A 12,310-nucleotide genomic window follows, 5' to 3' on the forward strand; every position below is an offset into this window, starting at 1 on the left:
CAGTAACAGGAAAAGGTACCAATCTCTCGGTACTGCAAATACGGTTTAAGCAACTTTACTAGTGGATAAACATATGCAAACATATTATATAACTTGCAAGGTGGCGCGAAGTTGAAGCGAAGCGTCCTGGCTGTCTACACCTGATGAAATGGGCTGAAGCAGTCGCGGAGCTCGTAGACCTCGACGGCACCGGCTAGAGGGCGCTGTCGTCTGTGTCTCTCGTAGTGCCAACTTGAGCGACTATTCTGTGCTATCGTTGCTATCGATACCACAGAAGCAGGAGAGTGTTTGTGCTACCGGAGGAGCACTTTGGGGACCGCATTCTGGCTCTGGGGTACACAGAGGCCACTGGCACGGTCCTCAATTGGCCACCATATTCTCCAGATCTGAACACATTCGACTCCTTTTGTGTGGGGCTATATTAAAGACAATAACCCCAAAGCCATTACTGAGCTGAAAACAGCCGTTCAGGAGACCGTCGGCAACACCGATGTTCCGACACTTCAGCGGTTCATTCGGAATTTCGTTATTCGTCTGCACCACATCATCGCCAATGATGGCGGACATAACGAACATGTCATAACCTAAATCCTAATATCTGTAGTGACGTTGACGTGTTAAATAAAGAGTGTAGTTTCTGACAAATTTACGTTTTTCTTCCATCTAGTTCAATAATTGTCACCCTGTATAAAGTTTGTTAAGTGCAAATATTTCTATTAGTGATTAAGGACGATGTACTGAACAACATTACATCAAGATTTACCTCATTAACAGATTAATAATTTTAGCTTTATGAGTTGTATGTTTTTAGGTTTGTTAGTACGTGCTAGTACACGTCGCAACAGTGAGCCTTTAATATTTATTTTCCCCTGGGGGCAAGTCAGAGGGTGAAGTGTGGATATGTGGTCGTTAAACGGTTAGCCTATTCAGGCAGGAGTAGTCTATTTAGTGGTGCAGCTATGACTGTGCAGAATACGTCAGGTAGCAGGTATGTGACTTAAGTGACTTGTTTGCGGGAGGACTGTTACGTGTAGAGGAAAAAAAAACCAACACACCGAGGTGTGTACATACTAAGGTATGACAGATAAAAATATCTGCATTACACTCCGTATGTAACACCGAAAATGCTGTTAAAATACATTCGGCACCATCCAAAATTTTTCGCCGTTTAACATCCCTTTATAACCTTTACTGTACTTCTGATTCTGAATCCGTAAGCTTCATTACAGAAACTATACTTAATGCATAATCGATTTAATAGTGTATTCACTACTGACTGTATGTAATTGATTGTAATTATAATGAAAATATTTGTAAATTGCTTTGTGATAGCCAAAGGAATTTCATTTAAATGTATAGATAGCAACGACGAAATGGCAGTAGCTGTGCCATTGTTTTTCTCTGCGTGTGGAGAGTTTCTGTAGCGTTGCGAACAGAGAGGTGGCAGAACAGCTTGAGTCATGAAAGAGTGCGGAAGTGTTCGTTCGTTGGGCGCTCCTGCAGACGCGGTGTGCACCTATACTCGCGCCAGTGTATACGTGCCTGATTCGTTAACCCACGAGAGTTGAGAACACAGCAGGTGTGGACAGGCAGACGAAGCTGAAATTCTAAATGTTGCCTGCCCTACAGTTATCCGTGGCTCTGGAGACGATTTGGGGTTCTCGGCCATCAGCAGCAACAATGGAAGCTCAGCATTGTCGTTGCCTACATTCTTTGTCGTCCGCACAGCTACAACATTGTAAGACTGTTAAGCGAAAAATTACAAATTTGCGTTGGCATTGCCCAGAAACATTTCTTTCACAAAGTTTGTATAACTTGAATAGTAACTTACAATAGTTAAAACTAGTAGGGCAACTGTGTTGTCATAGTCCTCAGACATTATTACCAAGCTGGGTCAGTTTCCTTTCCATGCAGTCAGCATTGATTAAATATTTACTGCCAGTTGTGTGGGTTTTGCCAATGACCAGTTTCATTCTAAATTTTCTGCCTCAGTAACTCTTCATTCTAAGATTGCATGACCGAGGCTACTTAAAGTAAAGTATAATATCATTGGAAAAACTAATAACTAAAGATACAGCACCAATTAAGAGGGTGCAATTTCATTTATTCTGTATTTAGCTTAGCGAGTGACTTCTGTTGGTATCGTATGAATTTTATTGTTGCTATTTTAAAAGTAAAATCAATTGCTCGTATGATTGAAGTAAAATCAGTTCAATCTTTCGATAACCAAAAGTAAATTGCCTGCCTTTTTCTAAATTTTGCATTACGTTAGACTGAGATCACTGAAAGCTATTTTTCTACATAACGAAGTTTAAGTTAAGCTCAAAAAATGGTTCAAATGGCTCTAAGCACTATGGGACTTAACATCTGACGTCATCAGCCCCCTAGACTTAGAACAACGTAAACCTAACTAACGTAAGGACATCACACACATCCATGCCCGAGTCAGGATTCGAACCTGCGACTGTAGCAGCATCGCGTTTCAGGACTCAAGCGCCTAGAACCGATCTGTCACAGCGGCTAGCTTAAGTTAAGCCAGTCACTTATTTAACCAGTAATTTCGTTTAACGTTACTTTCAAAATTTAGTATTTCGGAATAAGTAACTGTGGACTCAGTGCCTTCTGATTCATTTACATTCTCATGAACTTGTAACCTCCCCCTCACTTACCGACCTTAATGACAGTGAAAAATGAAACCGCGTGTACCTAATGGGAGTTTTGGAAAAGCAATCGTCACCGAGGTTAACCTGTCGGTAAAGAGGGAGGAAAGGGTTACATCTAAATGCAAGGAAATGTGCTAATGAAACTGGTGGAAATTAATTTTGAAAAGGGGTAAAGTTAATAAAGAAAGTAAATGTGCAGCCGTTACGTTAACAATTAACTAGCGGTAATTAGGTATTTGAGATTTGGGGGAAATCACGGTCGCCAGTCCTAAGGACAATTACTATAGTAACTGAAAAAGAAAGGTTATTACACATATAATTAGCACTAGAAGCGTGGCAACTGAAGGTTGACACGTGCAGTGTGAAAACTGAAAGTTTGTCAGAAGTAATAAATTTCGCTACACCCTGACTTAATTTAGCAAAAGAATTAATAAAACCGGAAAATCGAAAGTTAATTTAGTGACTGAAGTTAATAGTGAGCTTTCTTTCTGAAGCACATCGAAATTCAGTTAAAAACGGTTAGTCTTGGACTACCTCAACAATCACTTCAAAAGCTACTTGAATCTACGCAATTTAGAAATAAGAGATTTAACTTTGAACTTGAATTGAATGATTCTGAACAATTAACAATAGTAAAATTTAGTACATACCAAGCTCAGCTGCAGTCACAGGTAAGCTAAAATATGCTAACAAAACTCGCACTCTTAATTTGTGCTTGTGTAATCTAACTTTGAAATTAAAGCATTGAAATGATGTTACTTTAATGCTGGCGTCTGAATTTCAACGACACTCGGGTTCATTCCGGAAAAGGAAGGGACCCTGCTTGGTAATGCAATTGGGACAATGAGCAACAAAGGTTCATGCTAAGTTGCTGTTATTATAGTTACGAAAATGGTACAGTTTGAAAAGCTGAGGTCTGCCATACAGTTCTAAAACTTTACTTGCTTCCAGTCTTCCTTGATGGTTGATTGAAGGTTTGAAGCCGTCGATCGAGGAGGTGGCGACAGTCACTCATTGTCGGCCGTCGCTGTTGCAGAAGCTGGATGTTGGCGCGCCTTCTTCTCGACACGGTCACCAGACGAAACGGGCTCTTGATGTGCGCTAGTTAATGTTTCCCGTCCGCGACACCATGTCAGAAACTATCATCGCAAGTCGAGCGCAATTACATGCTGCCAAACCCCGAAAGCGCGGCAACTCGCGGGAGCGTCACACCACACACCTGCTCCACTCGCTACTCCCGCCAGACCCCTTCTGCTCAGCCCGCGCTCCACGCGGCAGAGTTAACACTACCAAAGATCCTACACACTTTGATTCTTCACACGACCTATCGACGTAATCGTTCGATAGCAGTTTTCCCTAGGCAAGACCCAGCATAAAATACAAATAATATTTACAAAACAACCAATTATACATCGACATAAATATATATATATATATATATATATATATATATATATATATATATATATAAAGTAAAACAATTACAATATATAAAGAGACAGAAATGTCATATCTTGAGGTAACAAAACAAGGAAAAAAATTACAGTACACTAGATGGAAACAAGAGGATATGCATTTCCAGCGTTACAAACTGTTGTGCTGTGGAAATGCGTGACAAGCTTCTTTTCAGCCACGGCCGTGCGTATACGTTTAAATTCCTTTGCCAGTACCTTTCTCATGATTTTGGAGATTCATTTCCCTAGTGGGCAGGCGACCGTTTAATTATCTCTTCCTTTCAGCTAATCAGTGTTACCCTTGTGTTAACAGTGAATTTTGTAGGAAATGTTACGTGGTGCCCATTTTTCTCCCCTGTGTGGTTCGTGAGCGATTGCACTACACTCCACCCATTTCCAAATTGTGATCAGTATTTAGGTTAAGTTTAGCCATTTTCCTTCGGTAACGATACCCTTACTCACTGTAAAATTTCGTTAAGCATATGTGATCACGGTCAGTTATATAGCAATCCAGTAGGCCGATTAGGAAGGGGGAGGTTAAAACATCACATATACGCCTGTCAGAAACGTAGACACACTTGCATCCTCACGGCTGCCCTGGTGCTGAAGGTTTGGCAACGCCCCTTAGATGGGGTTCGCCTGCCTTCAAATGCTAGAGAAGCCACTTGGCTGAATGTGTATCGACGTTTCCGACAGGCACACTTGTAGCATGCTCAAAAACGGTGGATGCTGGCACCGAGGGTGTTGCCAAACTGGGGATCGTAGGAGGACCATTTGCCCTTATATTCACGCACATGTTAATCTTGCATCACCACATGATCACGCCATACCGTATCGTCCTTCGCTGTTGTATTAAAGTGTTTCGATTTTGATGTAAGATGTGGTCGGGATTGTTGAGAAAAAGGTAGAAGAAATTTAATACTCTGTTGGCGCCGCGTATATTCTGCAGGCTCCTAAATGTGGCTTACATATTCGCCGACGAATAATCAAGGTTGCTGCGCAGGCAGAAATATTATTAAAAATATGTACATTATTGCTTGTAAAGGTTTAATTACGTTACCTAAAGTCGTGGCTAGCTCGAAGATAATCAGAAGTAGCATGAAACTATTACTGTTATCACACGTTAACTTACTACTTGCGAAGAGAGAGGCGATATAACCATCTACGTAGGGTAACGATTTGAGCTGAAGATAAATAATTTCATTGATGTAACACTGGCTTCATTTTAGGCTAAGCATTTCCTTGACAGAAATAAATCTAATTGCAAACTCAAAGACATCGTGAAGCAAACCTAAGACCTGTCACCTACTGGATTTTAATGAAATTCAGTAAAAATTCCTGTAAAATGAACTTTGAAAATATTAATACCTGAAAATTATTATCTATGTTCCAAGTACTTGTTACGTTAACCTGAGGGCGAAGTCCAATATTTAATTCCTTAATCAAATTCCGCCTATTGGCCGCCTGTGCGGCGTTACGAGAAAAGAAATCCAGATGGGCAATCTTCTACATAACTCACATTAAATAATTATTCCCACTTAAATATCTTCACGGAGGGGGGGGGGAAGAGGGGTTTGAATAAGGGCAGGAGAAATTCACTTTTTACCATATTTTGTAAGAGGATGTATGAACATCAAATACTTAGAGCGTCAGAAAAGTTAAGCGACTTAACTCTTCAACAGCAGAGACAGAAATTGTATTCCATCTTTGATCCAAGTCTTTTTTAACCTTAAGGAGATAAGATGTCCGTGTTTACAAAGAATATCTTTACATTGTATAGTTACTCTTTGACGCTAAAATACATATTTCGTTAAGTCATTTAAAACAGAAAATATTAGGTTAACGAGTTGTAGATCTTATAGTTTTCTGTCGTATTAGCTACGGATTTTATCGACAGAAGTACACTAAATTTTGTGCTTTCTACACACTTCATATTTACACGTCTGGTATACGTTCAGTTAAATCATTTAACTCACGAGGTGTGGTCTCTCAGACCGCGCGAAAATTTTCGAACTCGCTCCCCAAGCGCAGATGTGGTGGAATGCTTCTATACTGCCCGTACCCTCCTTGAATTACCAAGCCTAACATGTTTTGCTGTCGATTGCGTTATGGCCTTCTGTGTTTATTTTTGACACGAGTTATTGCTAGGAGTTGGAGTCTCCTAGACCGCACCTCGTGAGCTACGAACCTGTTTTCTTCAGTACGGTACCCTGTAGCTAAAAATGTGTTCACACGAATGTGTCAGTTTTAACTTTGCCGAGTTTGAGGAAATTGTTAGTCGGTCTATGGAGGAAGGTGTCAGTGATATGGATGAAGAAATAAACGAAAAATACGACGACTTTACATTAGCCAGTGATCACAGTTCTGCTATCGAACATGAGTATCATTCATGGGAAGAACTTCAGGAAAGTTGTGATAGAGATCTGTCTGTTCCTCAATGAAATACTTAAAGTGTCTGTTAAAATCGAATGTGTTCTGAGTGGTTATAAGAAAAGTGTAGTTCCCAGCAATGAATGTCAGTTTTACAGACTTCCTTTTTGTACCTATCGGATGGAATTTTTATGCGCAATTTTAAGCCCTGGAAATTAAAATTGTTTGGAAATTTATTTGCTACAGAGATTATATAATTTTCCAGACTGTAAAATTCAATACTCTAACAGTCCATTTACGTGTACTATTTAAAAGAACCACACAAAATTACGTGCTTTTGTAACACAACTAGTAAAATGCCGCTGGCGTTGTTTATTGCAATAAAATAAAGTAGGAGCATTGAAACAAAACTTAAATAATTGTAAAAATATGTTATATAGCGTAAATTGAAAATATCATAGTATTTTTACCTTTAATGTCGGTTTAAACATAGAGGCCCCAGAGAACCCACCTCGCTGTACACGTTCCAAAAATTCACCTCGAGACTTAAGGGCTATAGGGCTTTCCAGGAGACGTCACAACAAGAGGACGCAAAACAGGAAGGGTGGAAAAGTACCACTGCTTCGAATCACGTTCAGAATTCATCGAATGGTTTTCAACTGTCTCTAGTGATTCCAACCTCTATAGCGGAGCAAAACTTGAGGTCGCCCCACAGTCCAAAAGGGTCAGACCACGTTCGATTAAGTAGCAGCCACACGATATCCGTAGGGTTGAAACGTCCAGGGGGTAGCAACATAGTCGAATGTTGTCAAGAACATCGTCCCGTTGCTCATTGCACTCTGAACTTTCATTTTCTATTGCGAATTGTGTGGGAATCATCGCCCCAAGAGAAGAGATAGTTTCACTGACACACTTTGCGCCACATCTGAGGCCTTTCAGTGTTGGTTATGAGTGGCAGTGTGTCTGAAATTCTTACCTCGAGCACACGTAAGAAAACCGCGTGATTTCATTGATGGTTGTCGCAATTATGACCTCCATCAGAGAGGCATCAAAGGAAGATGGGTAAGACGGAGTGTGACGACCTTTACATATTGTGACGCCTCCACGGTGACGTCAGACAGAATTGTGAAGAAATTTTGTGTGAATATCACATCATTAACGCGGCTTATAGCTCACACGAAATTCTGAGCTGTGTCCTTTTGTCCGTATGTGTCGATACGTTGCTGTTTGAAAAATTGCCGTGTCCGATAGTAACATTGCAGGGCGCCATGCTCTTGCGCCGTTACATAGGAATGTTGTAGCTACCTTTGAGCCAAATTTCGAAGTTATGCGTCGGAATGGAAGACAATTACGGAGTCTCGAAACACAGATACTTTAATTTAGTTTGACAATGTATATTGTAAGCTCAGACGCAAATTGAGGTAGCCCTGACACTGTTCTACTTGTCTACTAGCATTTACCAGCGACTTGTTGAGCTGCCTTCCTGGTGTACGCCTTAGCGCACATGTCAAACATATTAAACGTTCAATAAAACAGTGAGATCGAAAACAAGTACCTAGACAGAGAGAAAGAAATAATTTCGAGAGTTGGACCTCGAAAATCAGAAAACCAAGCCGCAAAAATCGAGAGATGGTAGAGAAACAAGGACAGCATATTCGAGTTCACTGCGATGTGGTTGACGGACTCGCGGTTACGAATGCGAGCAGCGCATTCTCTCTGACTGCTTGATAATAGTTATTGTAGCTACTGCAATCTTCCGACCACCTTGCACGCTACCCGACCCTTATCTGCTGCATACACATTGCTGCTTCCAAGGCGATGAAGAGACTGACGTGTTCAAAGATGGCGCTAACTTCCAACATGTGGCTATTCACAGAGAGACACGTCCTACGTCTTCGAGCATCTGTGTACGGATGAAGCCGGGAGATTGGGACTCCGAACGTCTGTTACTTTGGGCGCCACCTCACACCTACGCTTCAGCGGTAGACGAGGATTTGGGCATTGCCATCTTAATCTGCCGAAGAAGTATTAACTGTTTCCGTGTCTCGAAACTGGTGGAGCGGTTCAGCTTTTAAAGTTTATGTTACTAGGCCTGTTTTGTCGCCAATTCTAGGAATACATAAAAAACTGGTGTCCCAATGTGGTGTTTTTTGCTCTGCGCAAATTGAAAGATGACTAAAATTTTACGATAGGTCTCCATCTTGAGCGAAGTACAGGGTTATTACAAATGATTGAAGCGATTTCACAGCTCTACAATAACTTTATTATTTGAGATATTTTCACAATGCTTTGCACACACATACAAAAACTCAAAAAGCTTTTTTAGGCATTCACAAATGTTCGATATGTGCCCCTTTAGTGATTCAGCAGACATCAAGCCGATAATTAAGTTCCTCCCACACTCGGGGCAGCATGTCCCCATCAATGAGTTCGAAAGCATGGTTGATGCGAGCTCGCACTTCTGGCACGCTTCTTGGTAGAGGAGGTTTAAACACTGAATCTTTCACATAACCCCACAGAAAGAAGTCGCATGGGGTTAAGTCGGGAGAGCGTGGAGGCCATGACATGAATTGCTGATCATGATCTCCACCACGACCGATCCATCGGTTTTCCAATCTCCTGTTTAAGAAATGCCGAACATCATGATGGAAGTGCGGTGGAGTACCATCCTGTTGAAAGATGAAGTCGGCGCTGTCGGTCTCCAGTTGTGGCATGAGCTAATTTTCCAGCATGTCCAGATACACGTGTCCTGTAACGTTTTTTTCGCAGAAGAAAAAGGGGCCGTAAACTTTAAACCGCGAGATTGCACAAAACGCGTTAACTTTTGGTGAATTGCGAATTTGCTGCACGAATGCGTGAGGATTCTCTACCGCCCAGATTCACACATTGTGTCTGTTCACTTCACCATTAAGGAAAAATGTTGCTTCATCACTGAAAACAAGTTTCGCACTGAACACATCCTCTTCCATGAGCTGTTGCAACCGCGCCGAAAATTCAAAGCGTTTGACTTTGTCATCGGGTGTCAAGGCTTGTAACAGTTGTAAATGGTAAGGCTTCTGCTTTAGCCTTTTCCGTAAGATTTTCCAAACCGTCGGCTGTGGTACGTTTAGCTCCCTGCTTGCTTTATTCGTCGACTTCCGCGGGCTACGCGTGAAACTTGCCCGCACGCGTTCAACCGTTTCTTCGCTCACTGCAGGCCGACCCGTTGATTACCCCTTACAGAGGCATCCAGAAGCTTTAAACTGCGCATACCATCGCCGAATGGAGTTAGCAGTGACTGACTGATGCGAGTGCATTTCAAGCACGACATACGCTTTCTCGGCTCCTGTCGCCATTTTGTCTCACTGCGCTCTCGAGCGCTCTCGCGGCAGAAACCTGAAGTGCGGCTTCAGCCGAACAAAACGTTATGAGTTTTTCTACGTATCTGTAGTGTGTCGTGACCATATGTCAATGAATGGAGCTACAGTGAATTTATGAAATCGCTTCAATCATTTGTAATAGCCCTGTAGACAAAAAGATCCTTTTAATTCCAACTTAACGGATTTGCACACACATTCCGACAGCTGGTTAATGTGCTCAGTATGTGGTGTGACACTCTCTGGCAGCAATACATACCTGACAACGACAGCGAATGCTGTGAATGAGGCCGTCAGTCTCTTGTTCAGGCAGTAACACCCATTCCTCCTGCAGAACTGCTCGCAGTCCTGGAGACTGGTTGGTGGACGTTGATGTGATGCAAGCCGTCTCCTTAGTGCATCCCAGACATGCTCTACGCGATTCAAATCGGGAGAGCAAGCAGGCCACGCCATGCGTGTAATATCTTCCGTTTCCAAGAAAACATCAAGTGCCCGTGCTCTATGGGGTCGACCATTATCGTCCATCAGTAAGAAGTCAGGGCCCACAGCACCTGGTAACAGTCACAAACGAGGTCCCAAGATCTCGTCACGATACCTGACAGCAGTTAAACCTTGCCGATTCACTGAATCACCCGTACAATTTCATGAAGAGGGGTTAGAGTGATAAACATAGTCCCTGCTCTTTCCACAATGTTTGGGTCCCGAAATCGTGTTCCACGTCCCCTCAAGATGCGAAACTATCGGGAATCACTCTCCAGACTGAACTGGGACTCATTTGTGAAAACAACATTGGTCCACTGTTCGACCATTCAAGGGTTAATGAGAAAAATTTTCAGCTCTCCGCTCCTCAAATAAGATTATCTCTCATGACAGCATGACTTCGATGGTGTTTGTTGGCCAAAGAAAATGAGATTTTATACTTAAACTGATTTATTTAATTAGTGAGCTTTTTAATTGGACAGCTGATAGGTCTGTGCTTGGTAACAAGAAACACGGTATCTCATCTGGATCATGAACCTTTAATCAGATTATCTGAATTAATTTTATTTCACTCCCTCTTCGTTTTCTGGTAGTGTTAAGGACAGTCTACGTGGCTTCGCCACATGATGTGTCTGTCCGCGGAAATTCCATGGGTTACATGACATTCATTACCAACAACAAAATTAGGAGTGGCATGAAGATTGCTGCTAGAAGGCAGGTAGGAAGGTAAAAATGGTTCAAATGGCTAACATCTGAGGTCATCTGTCCCCTAGAACTTAGAACTACTTAAACCTAACTAACCTGAGGACATCACACACATCCATGCCCGAGGCAGGATTCGAACCTGCGACCGTAGCGGTCGCGCGGTTCGAGAATGAAGCGCCTAGAACCGCTCGGCCACAATGGCCGGTTCTTTGAACATTTTCTCAGGTCGAATACAATACATTTTCTTGAGATCGATAGCGTAGCTCCAAAAATCAAGACGGTTTTAAATAGCATCGCTCGGACGAAACTGAGCTTGCACTTTTCTCACATGTTCCACTGCGAACTATGGAAGAAAGGCACCACGCAATTCGAAATCTGCAGACTTCCGGAAAGCATTTGATACAGTTTCGCACTGCATAATGTTAACGCAGGCGCGAGCACGTGGAATAGGTTCTCAGATATCTGAGTGGCTCTAAGACTACTGCAGTAATAGAACTCAGTATGTTGCCCTCGGCGACGAGTCTTCACCAGAGACGAAGGTAAAGTAAAGAGTGCCCCAGGTAAGTGTGATAGGACCGCTACTATATTCTGTATACATAACTGCTCTGGCACACGGGGTGAGCAGCAGTATGCCGCTGTTTGCTGATGACGCTGTGGTGTACGGGAAGGAGTCGAAGCTAAGTGAATGTAGGAGGATACAAGATGACTTAGACAAAATTTCTAGTTGCTGTGAGAATGGCAGCTAGCGCTCAATATAGGAAAATGTAAGTTAATTCGGATGATTAGGAGAAACAAACCCGTAATGCTAGGATTACAGTAGTACCAGTGTCTTGCTTTACACAATCACATAGTTTAAATATGTGGACATAAAGTTGCGAAGCAATATGAAATGGAACGAGCATGTGAAGATTGTGGTAGGTTGGGTTGGGTTGCGTTGTTTGGGTGAAGAGACCAAACAGCGAGGTCGGTCTCATCGGATTAGGGAAGGATGGGGATGGAAGTCGGCCGTGCCCTTTCAAAGGAACAATCCCGGCACTTGCCTGGAGCGATTTAGGGAAATCACGGAAAACCTATATCAGGATGGCCATGCGCGGGATTGAACCGTCGGCCTCCCGAATCTGAGTCCAGTGTCTAACCACTGCGCCACCTCGATTGTGGTAGGGAAAGCGAATGGTGACTTCGGTTTACTGGAAGAATTTTAGGGGGAGTGTAGTTCACCTGTAAAGGAGTCCGCATATAGAACGCTAGTGCGAACTCTTCTTGAGAACTTTTTGAGTGTTTG

The 12,310-nt window shown here is 42.5% G+C and overlaps 1 protein-coding gene across 1 annotated transcript in view; it reads right to left on the minus strand.

The window, feature by feature from the left end:
- Positions 1-12,310, minus strand: part of LOC126190988 (lachesin-like) — a 979,391-nt gene that overhangs the window by 845,785 nt on the left and 121,296 nt on the right. The window lies entirely within an intron of this gene.

The sequence above is a fragment of the Schistocerca cancellata genome, chromosome 6, assembly GCF_023864275.1.
Source record: "Schistocerca cancellata isolate TAMUIC-IGC-003103 chromosome 6, iqSchCanc2.1, whole genome shotgun sequence".
NCBI lineage: Eukaryota > Metazoa > Arthropoda > Insecta > Orthoptera > Acrididae > Schistocerca > Schistocerca cancellata.